Source organism: Pelobates fuscus, chromosome 6 (assembly GCF_036172605.1).
Source record: "Pelobates fuscus isolate aPelFus1 chromosome 6, aPelFus1.pri, whole genome shotgun sequence".
Taxonomy (NCBI): Eukaryota; Metazoa; Chordata; class Amphibia; order Anura; family Pelobatidae; genus Pelobates; species Pelobates fuscus.
The window spans coordinates 155,422,691-155,429,957 of NC_086322.1; the positions used below are offsets into that span (position 1 = coordinate 155,422,691).

The following is a 7,267-nucleotide window of genomic DNA, read 5'->3' on the forward strand; positions in this document are numbered from 1 at the left end:
TTAGAAGATGAAAAATACTGATTACCTCTTCTTTCTCTAATATAGCAATAGTTCATGTCTCAGAAGTGGTTCTATTGTCAAAGTGAATAATATTTTAATATGGTTAGGGATGGCCTAATTTGTCTTGTTGGAAAAATGAAATGACTTTTGACATTTAAGAGTTTTATTATCAGTTATTTGAGGAGGTATCACTTCCAAATATTTTATATTGCACATTTCAGCTTTTTAGTAAGTTACACAGACACATAATTTAATGTAATTTACATTTCTAGAGAAATGGAGAACAGCAAAAATAATTATATGAAATGTGCATATAATTTTTACAAGAGCTCTGTAATGACACCAGTAATGCATTATTACATTTTAGATTTAAAAAAAAATAGAATATTGTCTTAACTCATTTTTTAACAATATTAACCCCTTCCTGATCTTTGGGTATGCTATACCATCCTTCAAAAGGAGGGCTTTAATTACTTTAGGATGACATGGCACCTCCTAATGTTCTTGTCCACCCACTCCCCTCCTATCACACTCAAAGAGCCAGATCCCAATCAGGAAAAAGGAAATACAACATTAAGGCCAATACATTTAAACATCAAAATCATATAGTTTTGAAGGTTAAATTTAAACAACAAAATCATATAGTTTTGAAGGTTTATCAAAATGCAAATATGGCCCGAAATAAGAAATTCACTTGGAATTCTCACTTTAGTAAAAAAATGCAAATTTACGGAAAGACAAAGTACAACAGATCAAATAAATTAAAGATGTAATATGCCTTTATAAAATAAATACAACAATGATCAAATGATTATGCTTCATCTGAGCTCTTTAAAGGGAGACCGTAGTCACCAAAACAACTTTAGCTTAATGAAGGAGTTTTGGTGTATAGATGTATGCCCCATGCAGTCTCACTGCTCAATTATCTGCCATTCAGGAGATAAATCACTTTGTTTATGGGGCCCTAGTCACACCTTCCTGCATGTGACGTATACAGCCTTCCTAAACACTTTCTGTAAAGAGTAATCTAATGTTTATATTGTATTTATTGCTAATTCTGTTTAATTTAGAATTTATTATTTCCTGCTATGTTAATAGCTTGCTAGACCCTTCAGTGGCCTCCTGTATGTCATTAAAGTTCAATTTACAGAGCAGTCGATTGAAACTTTTAATGTAAGTTACATCTGATTGAAACATCTTTTAATTTAAGTTACATCTGATTGTTACATCTAATTGTTTTCAAGCAGACTATGTCAGTCACAGCCAGGGGAGGTGTAAGTGAGCAAGAAACTGGCAGCCCCCGAGGATTGCAAGTGAGAATTATGTTTATTGGAGGGTAAGTATCCTCAGTAGTACAGTGATGCTAATCTTCTCTGTATTGTTCCAATTTTAGTATATGTGTTGTCAAAGCGAGTATAGGTGTGGCTAGGGCTGCATGGACAGAAACAAAAGTAATTTAGGTCCCTAATGGCAGTGAACTGAGCAGTGAAACTTCAGAGGTATGATCTATACATAAAAACGGCTTCATTAAGCTAAAGTTATTTTGGTGACTACAGTGTCCATTTAATTCTCAGGAAGCAACATGACTGGCGTTTTTCACTTCTGCTGTCAAGGCACATTACTTAAAAACCAAGCAGACACAATAAAGCAATCAGACTCAGTTTTAAATGGATTAAATTGTCTTTTTTTTTTCAAAAGCAGATTAATCCCTTAAAGTACCCCTTACTATATAAGGTATTCTATATCTATCTTAAGAAAATTCCTGTTATTAAAACATCACACCAGCAACGTTTTGACTGTTTTGTATCTTTTATCAAGCCTTATCAAGTTTACATACTACAATGAAATTGTGCTTACAAAGCACACAATACAGTAAGATGGCATTTTAAATCACCTCCCTTGCTTAGTGCATAGTGTTGAGTAACTCCAAACAATAATGCATCTCAAATATATACATAAATATGCAATTTCAATATCAGCACTTATTCAAAAACAGAATGAGCAACAACTGTGTAATCAGTTGTGTGCACTAAATAGCACTCTATACAATTTACATAAATACAACAATCTAAACAGGTTAAACAAAAATCATAACATATTTAAATTGCATTAACATGGCCCCAAGGCTGTATATGTATACTAATTTTAATAAAACAATCAATGTAGTGCTTAAATATCTAGAAAGAGTGCTTTCAAATGAGAAGTAAAAGAACAAAATACACATAGCCTTTGTTGGTTCCAACCAATGATGCACAGATATAGTGTTTTTATATATTATCAAATGCATGTTTTATTATTTTCTTTTGGGGAAATCAGGAGCCTATATCAGAATAATAAATTAACAAGTTGGACAATTCTTTAGCAGCCTGCAATATACCAGAGTCTAATGCAGAGGTAGACAACCTTCAGCACTCCAGATGTTGTTAACTACATCTTCTCTAATGCAGCCATAATGCTAGCAAAACATAATTTTGACGATTTAGCTAGTTCTTTAAATTGAAATTCACTTTGAAGCCTCACTTTTGTTAATAAACCTGTTGCAGAGGAGCCCTAAATGGAATTGACTTGCTATTATCAGGGTTATTCACAAAAGTAAGAATTGAAACTGAAATTAAAGTAATTTGTAATTCTAGGCCAAACGAGCAGATTTGTAAAAAAAAATCTCTAATTAACTATGCTCCTGGTTTGGCTAATATGGCCCAAAATATGAAATTCACTTGGAATTCTCACTTTAGTAAATAACCCTGCATATATGATCACAAAGATGAGAAGGAGGGCACAATGCCACAAAGCATATTTTTAATTTACACAGAGTGCAGAGGTAAGTGTTTAGAGAACTTGGTATACCAATCTGTGAGTAAATAAATAGGGCACTCCTTTCCTCTCTTTTCTGTAAAAAGAACCATTTGTAACTGTCTGAATGCTGTAGAAACACACGTACAGGTTATGCTTTTTCCCCCTGCAGGGTGCTCAAGACTACCAATTAAAAGTGTAGAAAAAAAGCATAGATATGGCTTTTTGAGAGTTCATTCTGTGTTCAGCTCACCTCAGTCCTCTTATAACAACATCCCTGATTTTGGTTCTGATGCTTTGATGACCTGCTCAGGCATTAACAATAAAAGAAAGCACTTAAATAACTCTCAGAAAATGGAATTCTATTTAAATGATTTGATGCTTTTCACTACTGTCCAGTTTATTAAGTAAAATTACTGAACTAACTAAATTAACTTATCTAAATGTATACAGAAGTCAGTTTACAGTTTATAAATGCGGACTATATTTTAGTTCAATAATTTTGTGGCTGCTATCATTTTGTAGTAAATTAAGTCAAAGTCATGTATTTAAAAATCCATAACTGCACAATGTGTCTTACGCATTTTATTTGTCTTTATTACATTGTTTTATTGTTTCTGCATCCACATGTTACCATACAACATTTGCCTTACAATTTAAATGACAAAACAATATATTTCATGTTCTATTGATCAACCAATATTAACAATAATTGTATTAATCATAAACTGTTAAAACTTTTAAACAACTTTCAATTGTTTTTTTTGAAAGTTAAATTGTTTTACTTTCTGTGCAGTGCTTTATTGATGTGTTACTCAGGCTGTCTGTACACGGAATACCTGTACTATTTTAAACAAATCCATTTTGTAAGAATAAGGAGATTAATGAAGATACAAACAAACTTCAATAGAACATTAGAAAAAAATAGAGAAATGTGGTAAATGTTTGATAGGAAAGAATAGGATGCTGCCTTTAAGTAAGTAATTCTAATTCAAATAATGACTGATTTAATTACTGGATAAAATGTACATATATAATGATTCAATTCACTAAATAGTAAAATGTTTGTAGCAGAAAATTTGTTCCTCTCAATAGATTTTTTTTTTTTAAAGTAAAAAAAAATCAGTTTGGTCAGGCTGAATTTCATTCATGGGGCATTTTGGTTTGGATGCATTTCACATGCAGTTTCTCCAGGAGAAACGATTCAGGCAAGCAGAAACAGTGCAGAAATGTGACTACTACTGTACTGCAATAAAAAAATAAATAAATAAAAAAAAACAGCTTCTTCTCTATTTCTTCACTTTTTTTTCTGGTGCCATAGAACAATCTGAGATTTAGAAATCAAATGAAATGTCTTGTCCATTGCCCCTTTTGTTTTGTGATTCAGACATGGCAATTCGTTGTGGTGGAATTTGGGTGATTAGCAGATCCCCCAATATTCAGATAAATTGCAATTTGGTTGAAAGCAAAGGCACAAAGCTTCTAAATATTGGATTTTAATGAACTGACAATGAAATTGCAAATAAAGGGGAAAATTGCAGAGCGGATAATTGAATGAGTTCCATCTCAACTTCCTTGGCTTAACCCCTTAATGACACGACTTCTGGAATAAAAGGGATTCATGATGGAATATTTTCGTCATGTGTCCTTAAGGGGTTAAGTTTGCCTTTTGGCTTGTAATCCACCACAATACACTGCAATAGCAGCCATACTATAAAGATGGATTGGATACCTAACTGAAGTGTTGGCGTGAAAGATTTGGGATCCTAATTAATATTTCATTTATAGCAACCAAATAAAAATGTAATACTAAATGCCAATGATTTCACTTGCAGGGTTAAAAAGACAAGGGCATGCACAAGAGTACAGCATTGAGGTCTATAGAGGGATCGCGGGATCATTATAAGACAGAGTCAATTCCATGTAGCCATCACTGGTGATGGCAGGTGTTTGGCACTACCAAACAGTGGTAGCTCCACACAGTGTGTAGAATTGTAAGGCATTAGAAAAATACTCAGACAAAGAAGTCCCTAGTTTGTCTCAGTATATCTTTTGACTGGGTTGGAATTTCAGGGAAATAATAATTTAGTGCGTGTGAATGGGGAGGTGACAGTGCTGCTTTAACTTCTGTGCACAGCATATTCAAGGTGGGGTCTTTTCATAAATTTCTAAAGATGTAAAATTATATTTTCATCCTGAAAATTAATGCGCCTTTGTATGTAACTGCTAACTGGCATTGCATATTGTTGTCGAATTTGTGGATTATATCCCAAATCCTTCTTGTCTGTTATGCTTCATTCACTACTGTTAAGGACAGGCGCCCTCAAATTGTGGCCCTCCAGATGTTGCTGAACTACAACTCCCATTATTCTCTGGCTATCTATGTAATTCAAGGAATCATGGGAGTTGTAGTTCAAGAACATCTGGAGGGCCAAAGTTTGAGGACCCCTGGTTTATGGTGTAAGAAAATGTAACATTAATGACAATTATCTGTACTCTTATCGTTAAAAGTAAAAAAGGGGGGGCGGGGCCAAGCCAGCAAGCGGAGCAGAGGCACGAAAGCTGAACTGCTGCTAGACTCACAGATTATCACCAATAACTCACCAAAAATGGGACATACACCTAACCGGAATACATTACCTGCATAAAGGAGAGCCCGGTGATCCACGAGCGATTTGGTGATTAGGAAATCTAGATGGCTAGCTGGGGCCTACAAGCGACAAAGTCAGGGAGAGACGGCCGCTCTCCCAGTCCACGAACTGGAGAAACAGACCCACGAGCACCCTGTCCCCCCCCCCCACGGGCTGGTGGGGGTTATCCCGGTCCGACCACAAGAGGACACCCACGGCACAGGACTCAAAGAAAGAGCCAAGCGAGCTGAGAGACAAGGCACGGCCCTGCAAAATGGCCATCCCACGTGTGCCCAAACCGCAGAAAGGCAAACCGCATGGCCAAGCTGGATGCCATAATAGCCACGTTCTGGGAGAAAATGGTGGCTAAGGAGCAAAAAGCAGAGGCTCACAGACAGACCACATGCTCACCCGAGGTACTGCCGACACTCTCCCGAAGCAGACGCAAACTCCCTCAACGACGCCAAAATGGATGGGGCGCCCGCCGGGCCCGTAAACCCAATTGACTCACCTGGCTACAGACAGGGCACTGCCGAGACAACCTCCCTGCACACTCCAGCTCGCAACCCAGGCAAGCAAAGGGAACCCCCCTGGCCCCACACACAGCCCAGCAATGGAAACCTGCACCATCGAAGGGACCCGGGCAGCGTCCTACAGGCCTCCTCCACTTACCATGCACGGACTTCACTTCTCCCCCAAACATGGCGCTGGACGCGCTTCTGGCACAACCACTAGACTCTACAACAGGGCCTCGGCTGATCCTGGCACCGTGCAACCAATCCCTACAGCTACAACCCGCAAGGACTGCACTGTTTAGTTACAGTTACTTCAGTTTCAACGCACTTTGTTTCGCAATGTTTTTTTTTGTTTTTTTTCATAAACTGATCTGTTATAGGGGCACCAGGCATACAGAACTGGAGTAGCCTTATGGGACCCCCAATGTGAACCAGAAAAGAACACAGGGAAAACGCCCTAAGCGTCCCCAACCCTCCTAAGCCCAGCACATTATTATCCCTCACAACCCAGCCTCTCAACAAGCAGTCTAATCGCAGCAATAAAGCACCGTCACCGCAAAGCAGGATACCCGTGGCCCTTAGCATACCCTGTAAAAGTGTCTGTGGCAAACCTAGCCACTTCTGGACTATATTTAACAAAGGTTGTCCGTAGGCTGAATGTGTTACTGTATACCTTGATTGTGTATGTATTGTATTATGACCGTTCGCATGCTGGCAGCCGTACGCTACCAGCATGCAAACCTTTCGTTTGACGAAACACGGCTATCTGGGCCGTTCGCCAAACGAATACGGGCTCACCAGGTAGACCACACACTCACAGTCGTGTGGCACTAATTAACCAATTGCAACATTGTTGCAATTGGTAATTGAAGGCTCTCCTAGGTGGCCGTCGTTCGGCTACCGACCATGCGGCGGTCGGCCATCTTGGATCCTTTGTCTCTGCAGCGGTGTTCGGTCGTCGAGAGCCTGGAACTGAAAACGGCTACTCAATGATCCGAACACCGCTGGACTTCCAGAGCGTTCGGGAGTTCCGCGTTCACCACATTCTGTTCCCCATCGATGTTCGGTAGTTTCAAACCGAACTCGATGGTTAAATGCATTTTGTGCGGCGTTCGGTTAGTTTAGCTGGGATCTGAGCGGTATTCTCACTAAATGTGCCCGCAGACCCCAGCTATCTACCGAATGGTCATTCGTATGAAAGCGAGTAATATTATGTGAAATATGGATTTCTATGTGAATTGCCAGTTTTGCTGCACGAGGGGATAATCCACTTAATCGTCCATTTTAGTGGGAGGTTCCCTCTCGTGCAGCAATGCCTGTTGGGATAAT

At 38.6% G+C, this 7,267-nt stretch overlaps 1 pseudogene; it reads right to left on the bottom strand.

Annotated features, from left to right (window-relative positions):
* Window positions 1–1,311: 1,311 nt before the first annotated feature.
* Window positions 1,312–1,411, bottom strand: LOC134566244 (U6 spliceosomal RNA; annotated as a pseudogene).
* Window positions 1,412–7,267: the final 5,856 nt, after the last annotated feature.